Raw genomic sequence first — 19,157 nt, 5'->3', positions numbered from 1 at the left:
GACTATTGGCTTTGTCAGTGGTTATTAGTGGCATAAGACCAATAAGCAACATCTACAGCTTCCTTGGATATAATATTGAAAATGCTTTAGCTCTGACATGATGAGACTGAAAGAACTATAATGAGTCTCGTTGAAGTTACATTAAAGGCTGCAACGGGTGGCACTGCTGCAGAGTTAAGATTGTTTTTCTCACTCTTAGGGTGAGGGTAAAAAGGGAGATTGGGTGTGTCTCATCACCTGCTTTTTAGAACTTTCATTCATTATGCAGACACTGGATCAATGTTTTTGCAGTCAACGTTAAGGACATGAATATAGGGCCCCTTATCAATGTCCAAAATAATTTACTACCGGGTCTAAGACTTGAGTGACCCAGCACACTTTATGCCCTGAGCCATCCACTTTTACATGCTGATTCTGCTCCTCTGTGTGCACCTCTTGCCTCACTGTCGTACTCACACCTATCTGCTCCTCCCCACTTTATTCCGTTTGTCTTACCCCTTTTGTGCACCCCTCTGCTCCATTTCCACTTGTCCTAAGTGAGTAGTTTCCATTGTGATGTGCCGCCATTCTATGGTTTGCTCTGCGCCCAGCAGGATATTCTGATTTTCATTGATACAGCGGCAGGGCACCTTTCACAGCAAGGGCACTTCAATAAACTCTCTATTTGCTGCCATCAACATGGAGATGCAGCCATTAGGCCCACAGAGATGAGCCAGCGGGACAGATTGATAAAAAAAGAAAAAGTCTTTAAAGATGCAAGGCCCCATGGTTGCAAGCGGGCGCGAGCCCTGGGCAGCTGCCCATGCCTAGCGCCGGCCCTGCATAGTGGGTCCTGAACTTAGTGTTGATGGTCTCGTGAGTACTCCCTTTGAGTAATGCCCATCTGCTTGTTGTATTTTCTGGCTTTAAAGACAGTCTTCCTTGTTGCAATCACCTCAGAACACTGTGTGAGAGAACTTAAGAAGCTGTTGGTGTAACTGCATTACACCTACACCACATATTTTCCATATAAACTGGTACTGAGGACTCTGGCTGCCTTCTTGCCAAAAGTTGTGACTCCCTTTCACATTTGGCAATCCATTGGCCTACAATCTTTCATCATGCCTTCTCACCCCTCAAAACAGGAGGAGATGGTTCATTGGGTGGACCCCAAAAACACATTAAACTTTTACTTTCATTATATCAAGGAACACCTTGTAAACAGTCAGCTTTTTGTGTGGTTTTCCAAGTTGAAAAATGGGAATGTTGTGCAGAAGAGATGTCTGCCCTCCAGCCTCCCCATTTTGTGGATTGGCTTCTTTTTAACAAATAAAAAGGTCCCAAATTAGAAATCTGCACGCTGATACTACCAATTGTTCACAGTCTACATCTGAGAGTGTGGAAAGAGACAAGCAATATATGGATGTCAGTGCACAGGGATGACACTTATACGCGGCTTTGCTCTGTCACATCTGAAGTGGCATGGAGTCTACATTGAGCCACACAGCCCCATCTAGAGGCACTTGGGAGCATTCCTAGTGAAATATTTCCACATCTAGATGAGGAATCTGCTGTGAGATACCAGAAAGAGTGTTACTGAAAGAAAGGAACTTGTTAGGCAGGGTTGATTTTGGTTGATAAACTGATCATTTTCTATGACATATGTAGGACTGAAAAGGATTTTCTGAGGCAAGCCTGACATGAACTACTGCACTTCAACAATAGGAACCTTTAGGAGGCACTTTCCAGATATGAATGCATTTGATGCAGCCCTTCCTAGGAATTTTAGGCCATTGGTTTGCTTGCCTCATTTTCTGTAGAAGTGACTTTGGATGAATCTTGTTGACCTGGGCGACTTGCACTCTCACTTCGAGAAGCCCCACTCATTATTAAACTGAATTGCCTTTTTTCTTCTTTTGAGCTTTCTCAAAATGTACCTTTTCCTACTCACTCTTAGCATTACTCTTTAGACCTTGTTTGCTCTAGCCTTCCTCTTTACCAATTTTTCCTTCAGTTTTTCTGTTCCCAGAACGGATAATTTCGGATTTTCTTTTTCTGTACGCCTTAACAAAGTCGTAGAATACATTCCTTTGCAGCCCTGTTCTGAAGATCATAATCTAGTGTCGGCAGAAGCCTTGGATTGAGGTTCCGTGAATTCTGAACCTGAGTCATAAAGGTCGTGGTTCTGTTACGATTTTGGTAACAGCGAACCGTAAACAGCGAGTTCAGCAAGTATGAGTGTTTTCGTTATGTTACACACACGGATTCACTATGTATTTGGAGATTTCATTCTGAACCATGGGTTCCATTTTGTGCTTGGCAGTCATTTTGTAGTTGCCCTCACATAGGCTGATGACTTTAGCTGACTGCTGGATGACCTGAGTGAACTGACCCTGTTGCCTGAAGCTGACCTTGTTAGACCAGTTTCTTGCCCAGTAGCTGATCAAGATTAAGGATCAGAGCACAGGAGATTGTAAAGTTTGGTATGCACATACACACCCCTTATCCTACCTCTCATCTGTTTCTGTTCCTTCTTTTTATGACCTGTTTACGATATGGGTTTGTCCAGCTTATGTAAGAAGGAATGTTGGGTTTTTTGCATGCTTGCAAAAGCTAGGACTGCCCCTTACTTTTGTGCTGAGTCATGTAACCCTAAAACATATAAAAGGCCTCTGTCCTCTGTATTCCTCAGACTGCCTCATTCAATTGCTAAGGCAGCTGGGCGTGACGTAGCCTCACTTAATTAAGTTTAATAAAGATGTCTTTTTCATATTTCAGCTTCTTTGCCAAGTTCTTTATTGATATTAGTAAGACCCCTGAGAATGAAGATTTTCCATTTCCTCAAATGGCGCCCAATGTGGGGCTCATCAGAGAAGTGACTTTCTGTGGGAGTGATCTTGTCAGGAGACTGAAATCTACTGAGGAGGACAGAACAGGATTCTACTAAGAAGGTACTCTGTGCACAGGGATTCTGGAGATTCTATGATTATGCAGCCCAGTATATTTCTGATCTTCCTGATTTTGATCCTCCACATGATGTCACTCCTGACTGAGAACCTTTTTGGCGTGAGTATTATAAAAGAGCGTTAGGTCATGTAGAACTTGACAGTTAGAATTTGGATAACGTTTTGATTAGTAAAAGTAAGAGTTAGGTATAAGTGGGTCGCTCCCAGTCCTTTGTTCTTTGGTTCTGTGGTTCTTTGCTTAGTTTGTTTGGTCCTTAGTTTTATTTGAAGATTGCAATTTTCAAAAACCGAGGGTCTTGTATATTTACGAGTGTATCGATAGAGATAGCCCCTTAAAGTTTGAAGCTAGATTAGTGAGCTATAAGATGCCTGATCTTAGCAAATTTGAAGCTTTGTGTTGGCCAACTTTGTATACGTTTGGATTAGCCGGCTTCCCCTAAAGGGAATATCTAAATAGGTTAGATTTAAAAACATATTTCTTCCTTGGTGATTTTGTATCCCCAGGGAATTAAAACATGACATAATACAAAACAAGGATTCTTTGTTCTGCGCAGTTTTATGAATGAAGATATGCAAAACGATTTTGTTTGGTGTACTGCTAGCCAAAGCTAGTGAATTGAGTGCATTTTCACTTCTTGAACATACATCAGTCTGTTGGGCTGTTTATGCAGTCTTTTGGAACACTATTGAGAAGCGTTTCTTGTAAATATGACTTACAACTAGTATTTGCAAATGGTTTGGTTCAAGTACAGTCTGTGGGCTGTTCTTCGTTTCTGTCCTGAGTATTGATTTGTGGGTCAAATATGTGTTTAAATGTGTTTAAATGTCTATGTGGTTTTCCCATTAGTGTAACTTCTGTAAGTGAATAGCGATGGTGCTATTCACGAAATGCATGGCGCGCCGTATTGTGTGTCCTGAGTGTTTGACCCCTTTCTGTTAATGTCCGAAATGAGCTCAAATGTGTGTTTGTGTTTCTTTTTGATGTTTTCAGTATATTAAGCAAAATGTCTAAATGCTTAAAAACTAAAATGTAAATCCACATTTACTAGGAATAAAAAAGCCCCCAAAAACGAAATTGGGTGTTTTGCGAAAAATAAATAAACCTACAGCATTTTTTTTAGATACATTGTATTAGATATTAACAGGCAAATACATCATCTGAATACATTGGACCTTGCTGTATTGCACACGCATTTTGGAACTTGAAATGTCTTAGTTTTAGTTTTAAATAGACAGCCACCGTGCTTACGTTACAAACTCATTTTTATAAGGTTTTACATGGGATATGACTAATGTCCAATATCTGCAATTTGAAGAGAACATTCTGAGGATGATTAATATATAAAACAATTATAGGATATTTATTTTTAAGTGCCCCTAACATCAAAGTCGAATTTGGGTAAAATAGACCATTTAAAACCGCATTCTTGCCATTTATAATAGCTTTAAAGTACTTTAGGCTTCAGTAAATGCATACATGTAGGTATAATACAAATTTTCAGGTTGTACCCATTTTGGGGTTTTCCTTTTAAATGACCCAGTGAGATCCATTTAAGGTAGATGAAATGAGTACCACTGCAACAAGCATTTGTTCTAAAAAACTGGTATGTGTGTTATTAAGGTTCTGTGAAGTCACGCTGAGATGCTATCTTTAGGTGCCCTGTAAACAATGGAAGAGGCTGTCATGTTGACATTTGTGACCTTTTAAATTAGGGTCTTGTCTCTGTGGAATGCAGAATGACCTTGCTAAACAGGCCTCTGAAAGGTGGGATTTCTGGTTTCTCCACAAGAACATCAATACAATTAAAGAACTTAATTCCAAAGGGAAAATATAAAACAAGGTTTCTTTGAAAGTCCCAACATCATGTTAAATGCTATACAGAACTGAGACATTTGTATCTCTGCTCTAAAAAAATAATGTCTGCTAGTTGCTTTTATTTGACAGAAAATGAAGGACTGCATTAAGTCTTAGACAGAAAATAAGACAAAGTCTTTTATTGAAATTTTGAAGGCTACATGCCTAAGTGAGAACGAATTGTGGCGCAAAGATAACATGGAGTGTGAGTGAAAGAATTTCACTTTTGGAAAGTTAAAATGGCTTAATGTTGCAAGCTGACTAACAAGATGGTAACAGTTAAGTAATGGAAATGTATTTTTGTGTCTGTTAATGTGTATCATGTTTTGTCTTCTGATTACAAGTTATAAAGGATATTTGTTTGTTATGAGAAATGTCTCTCTTTTGTGTGTTGTGTATTTCTTTTTCCTTTTGCTTCTGCTCACAGATCATTCATGGATTGTTCTGGGTGATTTTAAGGCTGACAAGACACGTGAGTTTGGTTGGTTGAAAAGAGATGTGTTTTTGAGTAATTTCTTTGAAAAGAAATGTTTGTGCATTTTACATATTCTTGCATTTTATCCTTTTATGAATTGTTCCTGCTGGTCCTGTGTGTCAGAAGTAAGTGACACACAGTAAGTTGCATTTGACAGCCAAATCTCCACTACCTGTTGATCTGCTGTCAAAAAAGAGGGTGAGGATTTTAAAAATGATCAAATTAAGAAGGCCCGAATGGCCCGAATATTGGGTTTTGGGACATGGTATTGTGCGTCACCGCTCATTTACCTATGTTATTGTTTTGTCTATGCTTTTTGTGCTTGATGCTTGATATACAGCAAGTATATCTGATGGCTTGACATGTGCGTTATGCATGTTTTTGTTTTATGTTGCTGCTTTTTGATACTGTTACAAGTTTACCTGTGTTGTGAAGGGATATACATGACGATGTGTATCGCTACACTACAGTTGGGTTGTTTTGCTAAATTTCACAAATATGATATTTTCATTTTTGTGAACACGACACAGACAACACTTCACCAGTGTATGTCAAATTTGGCTATAAATAGTATTCAAGAAAAATAAAAGAGACATACAGAATCAAAATGTGTCACTTGCTCCCTCTTCCCTTAAAGGAACAGGCAGCCCTAAATATATGTATCCTGATTGGACGTAAGGATAAAATTATAGATCTGTGACTCTTGTACATGATGACCTAATTTCTATATTACATTACTCAGTTTTGTTCTGCTTCCTAAGTAGTGTATGGCTTTGTACCATAAAGGAAACCAGGTTTCATTTTTTCCCTTAACCCCTTCGGGGCTGATGACGAGCTGGGCTCGTCATCGCGTAGCCTCCTCGCACGCTGATGCCGAGCCCAGCTCGTCATGGAACATGCGATATTAAAAATCTCAGCGTGCGAGCAAAATAACGTTAGCACGCATGAGGTTAAGAAGGAACTCGAACATTAGCTGAGGTTTCCGTATATGGTGTAGCGGCCAGCGGTAGAGTTAAATTTATAACCTATTGTGATTTTTTTTTGTGTATCACTCACACTCTTGGTATTGTGTCACATGCTTGACTATCTATCACCCAAGTAATTTCTTGCTCTTCCTATAAATTTTGACCTAGTCCCATTTCTCTTTTCCATATTTTTTTCACTAGTCAGCTTTTTATTATTGTTGATGTATTGTTCAGGTTCACACTTCCAAATTGCAGTAATGTACCAGATTTCCTTTTGTATGACCAGACTGTTTTATAAGAATTTTCTTTAGGCCTACTTTGATGTTTCCCAGTCTAACTGTCAGGGTAGTGACGGACTGGTTAACTGACTCAATATTATAGTAAGATAAGTTTTCCACCTCAATAGGAGACACCTTACGTTTTTTTTTTGGAATATGACAAATTCAATGCCTATTCTAAATTGGTTTTTAGTCCTTTTTTTCTGCTGCACCAATTTTTGGTGGATTAGATGTGTTCCAAATCATGGAACATTTTGATCATTAGCTTTTGTATTGTATAGTTCACTTGATGCACAATTATTAAAGTGAGCTATCTACATGTCCCTGATAATATGTATTATGCGATTTCTCTTTTGAGGTGTTGTAGATAAGGAATTAGGGAACACCTACATGTAATCAAAGAGAGAAAAATGTGTTTACCCCATTAGACTATGTGTAAGGACATCCATTTAGATAGAATTCTCATGTCGCTATCTACCCTTAGATGATGAAGGATATGCTCTCACACGGAAACCCAATTGAAAAGCCTAGAGGCACTGTTTTGTCTACTGCCTTTTTATTTGTATTGCTTTTTGAAAATGACAGTGTATTCTACACCAAAATTGTCCCATGGCGTGTGGCAATTCCTTTGAAGATCGCAGGCCACCTGTTTGCAGTCCCCTTGTTATACAATGAACTGTTTAAAGCATCGCACTTGCTCCATCAGACGGCATTGGACATCACAGAACCAGAATTTCAGTGCAAAAGAGCGCCTGTCATGTACTGGTAACCTCTGACAGTGTGCAGTCCCTTGAGCCCCTTGGCCTGAGTTTTGGCCACACCCCCCTTTTTTCTTTGCTCCAATGGAAGTGCAGTGCACCGGCGGATCCAAGATTGGCAAAAGGCACTACATTCTGGTGCCCATAAAAGAGCAGCCTGAGCGTCCTCTGACACTGAATGATGAGTGTTGGAGCCTGAGAATGGTCCCGGGTCTGCACGAGATGACCTGTGCCCTTGATCAATGGAGTGGGCACTGCTACAATTACCGAACATCAAAGCTAACAAAGTATTTATCCTTGAACTACTTCAATTCTGCCTACAACATTCCTACTTCAAATGGAACAATGAGTACTTTTTACAAATCAGTGGAACTTCAATGGGGTTTTCAGGAGCCCCTTCTTTTGCCAATACTTTCATGGCTAAATTCGAAAACGACGTTATACTAACCGAAAACATCTGGAAAACTCACACCGTTTTTTATATATTTTTTCCACAAACGCATGTTATAATTGTTCATCTACTGATTAGGATTGTCATCCACTATGGCTGCACATCACACTCCTATACTAGCCATAAAACACTCAGTTCTTCATTTCTTCATTTTCATCTACTTCTTCTGTACCGTTCTTTGTGTACAACAACACCCAGTGAAAGCGCTAGTTAGTATTTTTTCACTATTCACGTGATACAAAACTTTGCATCGGAAAGCAGTCCGCACTCTTTAATATTCACTTTATAATTTAACTTAAGTTTGTTTTCATCTTCTTTATTTAGTAACAAAATAAAGTTTGCCATTTATATATTTTTTCATGGGTGGTTCCGCATTCGAGGCGCCTCAACAGGCAGTATTTCTTTCCTTTCATCAATCGAACCGTCGATAAACACGATTCAAGCCACTTCCGCAGTCCGTCTTTTATCTTTGACTCGTAGACACACGCGGGATTCCGGAGGAGAACTCTCCGACTTTACCACCTAGACGCCAACCTCTAAACACTGACCATTGCCGCGCAGGTATCCATTTTATCCAGCAGACTAAAAATATAATTCGAGTTTGACCTTCACTTAACGGACTACTCTTATTTCATTGAAGGCATCGGGACCTCAAAAGAAGCCGCATACCGAGTTGACACCCTATTGTGCACTACGGAACGCCAACTTTCATCGTCGATCATTGCGACACGGGTATTCATCTTACCATGTAGCCTAGCACACTAAATCCCAGTTGGTATTTTTCCTTAACGGACACCTTCCGTTTTGTTTAAGGTACTGGCACTTTAAGAGTAGCAGCACTCTGAGTTTTCACGCCAGTAGGCACAACGGAACTAGGAAATTATTACGCATGTTAAAAAGGTAAACCTATGTTTATATCCCTTTACAACTTAGTTTTGTCTTCTCGTTTTGTCAGACCCATGGTTATTTCCTAGCAACTAAACTCGTCGAACGAAATCCCTCATGTCTTACGATGGTAGCGCTCCCCGAGTCTATGTTTCATCAATTGTGAATACTTAGGTAATCTTTCATTTACCAATAAGCGAGACTGCAGCAGTAACGCCTCCAACTTGGCTGCAACAGTGCCATTAATTTTTTCTTTCATCTCCATAACAGTTCTATAAATAGAGTACGCAGAGACTCCTTTTGCGATACATATTCCAGCCAAATCGGATATTTAAAACACAGTATGAAATTCAGTATTTTTTCCAAACCCTTTCAGTTCTAAATAACAGGATACTTTATAACCATAGACCTATCTTCTACTTTTAAGGTCTTTACCAAAACACTTGCCGATTTTCGCCACAGCACGTAAACTAAGTATCGCATGGCAGTTAAGTGCAAAGGGTGAGTCTCTCTCTTTTAAAACCTTCTTAACAACCATTCTTAGACTACTCTCACTTTCGCAATCAGGGTTCAGTTCACAACTATCTTTTCACGTTTATACCAATGTTGAATTGCAGTTCATTTCCAACCTTGCAATAATGCAAGCTCATTTTCTCTTTGGTAATCAAAATGTATGATTTAAAACTATGTATTGCACAGTCAAATGCTCAACTTTGTGTTTTTCAACTGAGAAATTATTATGTCCACTCAAAAAGCACCATATGTGAAAACTTTGTATCAGTTCATTTTCTATTTTGTGTCAGACAATGTATGACAACATGTGAACCTAATAGTGAATTATTATGTGTGCTGTCGGTCGCATTTTAAGTATATCTATCATGTTATGTTTTTCAGCGCCCCTGACGAAGGGATATAATCCCGAAATGCATTGGGACAGGAGTGCCTTTAGTCTTCAGTTGTAACTTTTTTTGTATATCGAATCAGCAAATTGAATGTCTTGAGAAAGCTGAATTAATAAGTATTTCCATTGCCACATGTAAATACAGTAAGCACTAACTTTTGGAAAAAGAAGTGAGAAATGACAATTCAATTAAACTTTTTGAAAATTTAAATCAATGTTTCTTATTCAAGATTACATAGACAGATGGATTTCTGCCAAAGGTAGTGCGGAAAGGGTCTAATGACGTAAGTCACTAGTTCCTATTGATCAATGGAGAGCACACTACCTGTAGTGCCTGCCGCAAAGGAGAGATACTGGTGCACTGCCTTGAGACATTGAGACTTTTGAATGAGCTATGAGTGTTTGCCAGGAGGGCACTCCAACAGATCACGAAAGGCTTGAATGAAGAGGCCAATGCGGAAGAAAACAACAAAAGCAGATTTGATGGACAATAGAAGCCTGCCAGAGAGGCTTTTTGAACGGACTCTGGGCATAGTTGGTCTCACAAGAGGTTTCATTGTGATTGTATAGACTAGGTGGAGACTGATACTTATTGTTTGGCTGGCATTGTTTTAAAGTAGTATTCTGTTAAGTAAAAGCAGAATAAAGTCCATTCTCTGTGGAAGAGTATCCCCTTTTCACCTCAGAACATTAAAGCGGGTCACCACTGTTTCACCTGAACATACAAAAATTACTGAAATGCATAGGAGCCCTAGAAATGTTGCTAGATAGTTTTGGGATTTGCTTTCTGCTTGGGGTTGTGAAAGATTATAGTTTCGTTTGTAATAGTGGTCACTACTTTCCCCTGTTGTCTATGTGTTCTTAATAACGTATTTTCTAGTGTTTTTTTAAACATGACGTTGTCATTTATGGGTGGGATTGTTTATTTCTACTCAATTGACTTCTGCACCCACTTCCTAACCTATGTCTTTTCTTACTACTGCTTCTTTTCATTCTTTTCACCCTTTTCCTGAACATGAGCAGGTTAGAAGATCAGAATTCGTAAGCAATTCTTTTGTACAGCTTCTGCATCAACACCAGTTAGTAGTGAACATCACTAATTGTTGGGTGTGTGATCTTATGACACCTACTACAGATAGAGGTATTCCCTATTTTGTCCTGCCATATGTGGCCTTTGTGCTACTACATGTGTAAGGAGACGTATCCCGAGAGAGTTACTAAGTAATAGGATTATGCTTCAGCAACATCTTGATGATCTGATGAATATAGACCTGGATTCAGATTGACATGAGTTTAGGTTATTGCCTATGTAAGGGCAAAAGGAGAGTCTGAGGTTCCGTGAATTCTGAACCTGGGTCATAAAGGTCGTGGTTCTGTTACGATTTTGGTAACAGCGAACCGTAAACAGTGAGTTCAGCAAGTATGAGTGTTTTCGTTATGTTACACACACGGATTCACTATGTATTTGGAGATTTCATTCTGAACCATGGGTTCCATTTTGTGCATAGCAGCCATTTTGTAGTTGCCCTCACATAGGCTGATGACTTTAGCTGACTGCTGGATGACCTGAGTGAACTGACCCTGTTGCCTGAAGCTGACCTTGTTAGACCAGTTTCTTGCCCAGTAGCTGATCAAGATTAAGGATCAGAGCACAGGAGATTGTAAAGGCAGCTGGGTGAAGTAGCCTCACTTAATTAAGTTTAATAAAGATGTCTTTTTCATATTTCAGATTCTGTGCCAAGGTCTTTATTTATATTAGTAAGACCCCTGAGAATGAAGATTTTCCAGTTCCTCAGGATCACCTCCTACCTGAAAACTTTGTACACTCTGGTCTTGATGGCATTGTCAGCTTACTATTTTTCGATTATCAATTGGTCCTTAAACACAGTTGCCCCCAAAGAAATAGTAATTAATAACTAATAATTGTGTGTCCTTGTTCTAAACTTAATTATGCCTGTAAAGAAAATGAAGGCGGCTTTGTAGTCCTTGAAAAGTTTCATGCCTCAATTTGACCAAAGCTATTTCTCTGGTATTGATGAGCTTAAAAACGTTGACAGTGTGGCTAATTCAAACACTTCAGAATTCAGATGTAATGTATTTGCAGACTTTTTTGCCTTCAAAACACTGTCATTTCTCGAGATCTCCAAGATTCGACTCAATCTCACCTCAGGGACCCAGTCTTCCGGCCCCCTCCTTAAATGTGCTGCCAGCGGTGGTTTCTTCGTGAGTGTGAGGGGGCATTGCCACACTGCCCGCTGCAGTGGTACTAAACGTGAACAAAATGGCAATTACATTATTTAATTGCCATTTTATTTTTACAGTTTAGCGCTCAGCAGCCTCCAGCTGGGATAAATGGGGGTGTGTCCTGGCCGCATAGAGGATGGGAGGAGCAAGATGGGCCCTCCAAAGTATGCATGACAGTTAGCCGGCCAAAGTGACATGCACACTTTGCAGCCCTCCACTCAGCTGGGTGGAGACCAATCACAGGCCTAAAGGGCCTGAAGGAGCATCCAGCCAGGATGCTTCATCCAACCCTGGCGCTGCTCTCGTGCGGGTGAGAGTAGTGCCAGCATTGATTTGTGGAATTTCCTGGAGGCTGGAGCATTGGTATTTTTTTGGGTGGGTATGAATGTCTCAGCTTCACTCTAGTTTTCGAAAGAAAGCTCAACACCATAACCACATCCTCACATTTCCAAACTTATTGACTTCTATATGTTAATATACAAACCCTCATCACCAATTTTGAAGGCTCTACACTGGCTCCCAAATGCAAAAAAAATCCCCTTTCAAACTACTGTGCATCACACACAGCTACAAATGGACCGATATTCATCCAAGAAAAAATAACAAAATTCTCCCTACACAGGAACGTGCGTTACCGACTGCACTATGCTTTTAATTCATGTTTACAGGACTAAAACCATTGGTGGCACTACTCTCTCCCTTCAGGTCTCAAAACTGTTGGATACCCTACCCGGAATAATCAGTGCCACTAGGAATCCCTTACAGCTCTAAATGATGGTTAAGACCAGGTTATTCCCAATATGATTCAACAAAGAATCAACTAGAGTTCATTTTCTGGCCACAGGTAGATAAACTCCAGGGGCCTCATTTATGAAAAGTGACGCATCGCTGCGTGAAAACAGCGATGCGTCACTTTTCACTGCGCACTCCTTACGACATTCCTGATGCGTCATATTTAATGTATGACGCATCATGTCGCAAGGAGTTACAGATACGTCAGTATTTCTGACGTATCTGTAAGCGCAAAAGTGACGCATTGCTGGAGTGTGTCACAAAAGTGACGCAACTCCAGCAATGCGTCCTTTCACATGGGGAAAGCCCCATGTGAAAGGGCTTGCGTCAGTCTTACGCCTGCTGTGAGGCAGGCGCAAGATTTTGACGCAACAGCGTCCTAAAAGTGACGCAGTGAAATCTCATAGATTTCACTGCGTCACTATTACGAGGCTTTTTGCGGGGGAACGCCCCCTCTGCATACATTATACCTGACGCAGGTATAATGTGGCGCAGGGGGTTTAAAAAGTGACGCATCTACCTAGATGCGTCACTTTTTAAATATGGCGCAACGAGGCGCATTTTTTACACCGCTGGTGTGTCACAAAAAGTGACGCACCGGCGGCGCAAAACTGACACAAGTCCTCATAAATTAGGGCCCAGGACTATCTAAGATCAAGGAAGACCTAAATCAGCAGAATCTCTTTATAAACAACCCTTCAAATATTACAGAGAATCACAACCTTCAAAATACAACTCATATGTCTGTCTCAAACAGATACTTAATTGAATGATCAATACAAACCCCAGAAATGATTTACTCCTTACAAATCTTACCAGACAAACGTACAGGACACACTATTTGGATATGCCACACAATTCAGTACTGCATATTAAACAAGCATTGGCAAAGCCAATAGGTTTTGCATATTGCGAGATCTATTGGCGTTGTCAATGTTTTTTGTGCGTGTTTCACAGAAGCACAAACTGTGCAACATCCCCTAAAGTGAATAAAAGTGCTATGATGTGTCCATTGTTGATCGTAGCACTTTTCCCCCCTTTAATACATATCGTGCAGCAGCCTGCGCTCCTCTGCAATATGTGTAAAAACAGTGCAGGGGCTTTGATGGGTGTAGGTGACATGACAGAGAGGGTAACCAGACAACGGGTGGAGGGTAGGGGTGGTGAAAAACAAACTACGGATGGGGTGACACAAACAATGGACAGTGGGAGGAGAGCGGGTAGTGGGACACAAACAATTGACATCGGGAGGATGGCAGGGGTTGGACACACAGGAAAACCAAAGGGCATGATGGACGGGTGTTGAACATTGCAAGCACTCACCCCCAGTCAACTGATCCGGGTTTAATCGATCATCATTCTTTAGCTCGCTCCGCCACCCCAGTTCAGACATGGCCATATGTAAATCAGTCTGAGCCTGTGCCTCATGGGAACCGTCCAGCCCGAACTGCCAAGCCATGTCTTCCCTTGACCGGAAACAAGCATCCAGGGACCGGTTTCTGGCTAATTAGCCGCCATCAGCCAGGCTAGCTTGAATCCAGAGGCAAAGTGAGCAAGGGACCCACGTCTGGGCATACCCTGCCAACTTAGGGCAAACAAAGCAAAACCAAAGGGGATGATGGACGGAGTGTTGAAAATTGCAAGCACTCACCCCCAGTCAACTGATCTGTGTTTAATACATCATCATTCTTTAGCTCACTACGCCACCCCAGTTCAGGCATGGCCATATGCAAGTCAGTCTGACCATGTGCCTCACACAACAACACAACAGCCAGCGGGATAAGGGCAGGATGGAGGGATACAAACAACCGACAGCAGGAGGTGGGGTGGAAAACAAAGAAATAACAGACATCGGGAGCAGGGCGGAGAGAGGGACATAAACAACGGACAGCAAGAGGAGGGCAGCAGAAAACAACACGAAGGAGGGAGAAGTAACAGCATGAGGAGGGTGGAGGAGGGAGAGGGATTGCAGAGACATGCACCCTAACATAGTGCATATTAATATGTTTTTAAAAAGTGCCTGCCAGCAGTGGAAGGACAATGGACGCAGTAATCTGTACTTGGTCCATGCTCCACGGAAGGTGCACACACGAAACCCCCAGGAGGAGGATGAGGCAAGGAGGAGAGTCTGGCCAATAAGAACCAAGTAAACAACAGTGACATCAAAGCCAACCAATGGTGCATAAGGGGAGGGCCATAAGCCACTGCTGGCTAGACCCAAAGGAATCAGAGCGCTTTACATGAGGAACAATAATGTTACAATTTACATCAGTTAAAAGTTACAAAAGTATCAAGAAAAGCATTTAATCCGCTAACCGGGCCGTTTTTTCGCGGCAGTGCGGCCGGTTTTAAAAAACGGGTGGGGCTGCGTCGGCCGTAGAACATGCGCAGCACCAGCCAGGTAGTGCTCTGAACGTTCAACGGCCGACTGCAGCACTTAACGGGTTAAAGAACATTCTCACAGATGAGGTATGGAATGACACCCCTTGCCAAAGCACCCCCTCTCCTCTTTTTGGGGAGGGATCTAGTATGTAGGCCTTGGAGTCTCAGAGACCCCTCTGAGAGAGTCCACTGCGTAAAGGGAGCCTCCCGCAACAAAGATAGGGAAGTGATACCACTTCCCCTGGGATCACAGCTTACTGGACTTTGGACGTTGCTTTGACTCGTCTACCGGTTTGTGCCCTCGTCGTCTTTCCATGCAGTGTCCTTCACCCTCCCCTCCTCTTTCCCGCCTTCATTACCTGTCTACTTCCCCAGCTCCTACCCCCTCCGCTGAATCTTTCCCTTTGCCTGCTTTTTCCCTTACACATTTGTGCTTATTGTTTATCTCGACCTTACAAGTAACTATGTTGCCATGCTCTAATAACTGTGTAACCTTTGTAACGATATAACCTGTAACTATGATCTGATGCTCATGTAAAGTGCTCTGATACCTCCGGGTCTAGCCAGCGCTATATTAAACCTTTAAAATAAAATAAAATAAATAAAATAAAATAAAAACCAGTACAAAGTCAAACAATCTCAATAAATGCCCAATATCTATGTTAAAAAGGGTCATACTGTATCAGCCCCATTAACAGCTAAACAGACTAATCAAAGACACACAAACATATATCACCTGCCCACAGGTAATCAACTTTCACCTTTCCTTTTACACTTTATAGTTCCCAGATTTCATAGTATCTCAATATTCTATCCCCACCACGTTCCTAAATAACCCTGCATGAAGAGTGACTTTAATTCATAGCTAGGAATGATCTCTCTCCTGCCTTTCTATTTGATTGATGATACTATGCTCTCTCTCCATCTTTGCGTACCTTAGTGCCTCTGAATGTACCCTACTCTGTTGCCTGCCTACCTTACTCTATTCTGCACTTCAGAAAACTAACCTCTCCGTATAAACAATTAAACCTTATTTCTGACTAACCATTCCTGCAGAATCTAACCTTTTCTAGCCTATCTACTCATGCCACTCTTGCAAATCACAAATTCTTCTTCTGCGTATGCTCTGCTTGCAGTCTCCCAATATCTTACGTCCTCTGCCCTATTATTCACTTATCCCATTTTTCTACTTGCATGAACTCACTCTAGTAATCAGGCCTAACTTATACTAACTTTAACCACCACTAGAAATTGGAGAAAATGCGTTTGGTTTCCTCAAAGCACAAGACTAATCCAATAACCAACAAGTAGACAACAATAACTAATAATCACTGCTTAATCACAAACGTTGGTTTACTGAGTAGCGGGCCGCCTTTCTTAAGGCACTTCAACGCCTCCTCATGAGACAGAAAGCGCTATCTAAATACAACTGCATTAAAACACATTCAGCTAAAGGAGGGCGGATTGGTACCTACACAGCAGCCAGCAGGATGCGAATGCTGGAATCATTTCCGGTGGGGTCACATTGAGTCATAAGACATATTTAACGTAGTAACGCCGAGGATGACAGGGTAAGGTAAAAAAACTTTATCATTGGCTAGTGGAGGGAAATAATGTTATATCAGAGAAAACCTGTTCCAATTAATATGTATTAGCTAAGCATGTGTCTGTGCTACCATGCTATGTCGCTGACACAGGAGAGGTATGCTAAATTGACGATTGGAAAGCATGTGTCTAGCATCCCATCTTACCACAGCATGAAGGACGATGCACTTTGTAATAAGGTTAATTGGAAACTGCCCACTTGATTTGTGATGTGCATTTATTAGGCCAATACACCTATTCGTAACCATGGATGTTCTCCTCTACTGGAAGCACTGACTCCAATAGAAACGTGCACTTTTTTGCTGAGTAGATTCCAGTCTGGTAGTGCCAAGAAGTTTTTGTGATGCAGGTGGCACACAAGCCACCTTGCCAGTTGTGATGTAGCTACAAAGCTGCAACTTCCCATTTTTAGCATCCGCCAATAGTAGCATTTCTAATGTTTTAACTTGAAGTTTAAAACATCTCAAGCTCTGTTAGACTTTCTCTACCAAGACAAGAGGCACACGAAGCTGCGAGGGAAACACCCGCATTGCATGGAATTTAAGACCACACGAGAAAACGTGGCTCCCCCCTCGGTGTGCTAAATATACACCAGTGCATTTGTACCAGTCTGCACTCCACTTACTTCCAGTCTATTTTTGCAGGCCGCATCACTCATCGCTGCTGCTGCCTGCCAGAGCAGAGCAGCTGCAACATTTGCGTGACCTTCGACAGTATTGTTCTGGCAAGAAGACGTGCACGACTTTTTTTCTGCGTGGGGGGCTTTCGAAGGACTAACATGGAACATTTTTGGAGAACATAGAAACACTCGTCACTTTGAGCACACGTAAAACGACCCCAACCGAATGGAACGCACACTTTTGATTTCTAACGATGGCTCCCATAGCAAATTAGCTATGGGCGCATACTGTGCTCCTGCGCGTCGCCATTTTATTTATTGCCAACTACAGCCCTCGAAGCTCCCCACAAGGTGCGGCTGTAGCATGGAGTGTGGAGAAGTGGGCAGTGCAGGCACTGCCTTATGGAACACTTAATACCCCTCAGGAGGTGCCAAATTACAGTTGGTCGTATTCAGAAATGTACATTTATATGTATACATTTATTCACTTGTAAATCTACACTTTTGTCTTATTTCCAATTTCGGAGGTTAGATTTTATCCAAGTGTAGACTTGCACATCTCCACCCCCTCAGTTCAAGGGTTGGAGACATCCAAGACTACATTTACGAGTGTAGTGTTACTATTAATAACGTTTCACATGTAGGTAGAGATTGTGACCACTGTGGCTTAAATGTCTTTATGGGAACGTATTGGTACAATTAAAATAGTGTATTCATTTTTTTTCAGATAAAAATACTTTAATGTAAAATATAATTTAGAATAACTATTTGTAGCATAGAACTAAAAGAAGTTACAGTACATTAACACTTCAAAATAAATGTTTATTAAAAAAATATTTCAAATATTAATTTATTATATAAAGTCTTAATTTGGGAACAGAAAAGCCCACTTTCAAAAGCATTATTTGTAATTAAAATTAAGTACATTTGATGAAAAGTTTTGTTTAATTTATGTTTTACATTTTTCAAAGAAGTTTCAAAATATATTTTAATGTATTAAATATAATAACTATTAATTGTTAAAATAAAATATTAGTTTATTAATGTTCACTTTTTTAACACGGAAAATATATAATCATAATTTGAAAGTCGAAATAATTTAATTATTCTAGCATTATATCCTAAAGGCTGTTATTTCGAGTCCTTTTTTTCTCTATTATTTTCTATGGGACTGGTCCAGTGTGGTGCTAGGCCTACTCCAAGGCTGGGCTGGAGTACATTTACACCTGTTGTGTCCTTAAATGTTATGTAGTCACATTATAGGCCAGAGCAGAAACACCATAATTTTACATGCTCATGTTTTTAAGTTGCCTTATTTTTATAAAAACAATGACATTTGACACACATTTACTTGCAGGCTGGTGCAGGATAATATTTTCCAAAACAGCATTGCTTACATTTCCACTTCGAATGCATATTATCACAATAATTTGAACATTCTGTACAAGGGCTAAGTGTACTGCGCAAATTGTTGGTGTTTGTTACTGTCCAATCAGCGACAGAGCTATCTCAATAAAATGAACAATAGTGACCTGGCTGGGACTTCGGCATGGCAACATGGGTGGTGTTTATTATATAAACTGCATCAGTTCCTTGTTTAGTGGGAGGAGCATTTCACTGGCACTGAGAGATTACCACATGCCAGAATTCCAGCCCAGCGGATTCCTGTTTAACTCATGCGTGAGATGAGGTCCAGCTCTACACAAAGACATGCTCCCTGATGACACTTACCCACAGGTAAATGGGGAGTTAGATCACCCTAAAGGGAATTAGCAGAATCACACCTCCACCGGGCACACCAGGTTAGGGAGCACTAGGTAGGAGTACATATTGTTACAGTATTCCTATACAAGCATATATTTTCTGTAACTGTTTATCTTTTTCACCATTCTAATAATATTATTCTGTTTCCTTCTATTAATCAGTGCACGTCTTTTACTCAAGAATGACAATGCTTCAATAAATATTGAAACTGAATGTTGTGCATTTCTTGTGTATTTCT

Source organism: Lissotriton vulgaris, chromosome 2_1, assembly GCF_964263255.1.
Source record: "Lissotriton vulgaris chromosome 2_1, aLisVul1.2, whole genome shotgun sequence".
Taxonomy (NCBI): Eukaryota; Metazoa; Chordata; class Amphibia; order Caudata; family Salamandridae; genus Lissotriton; species Lissotriton vulgaris.
This window is presented reverse-complemented; position numbering follows the sequence as displayed.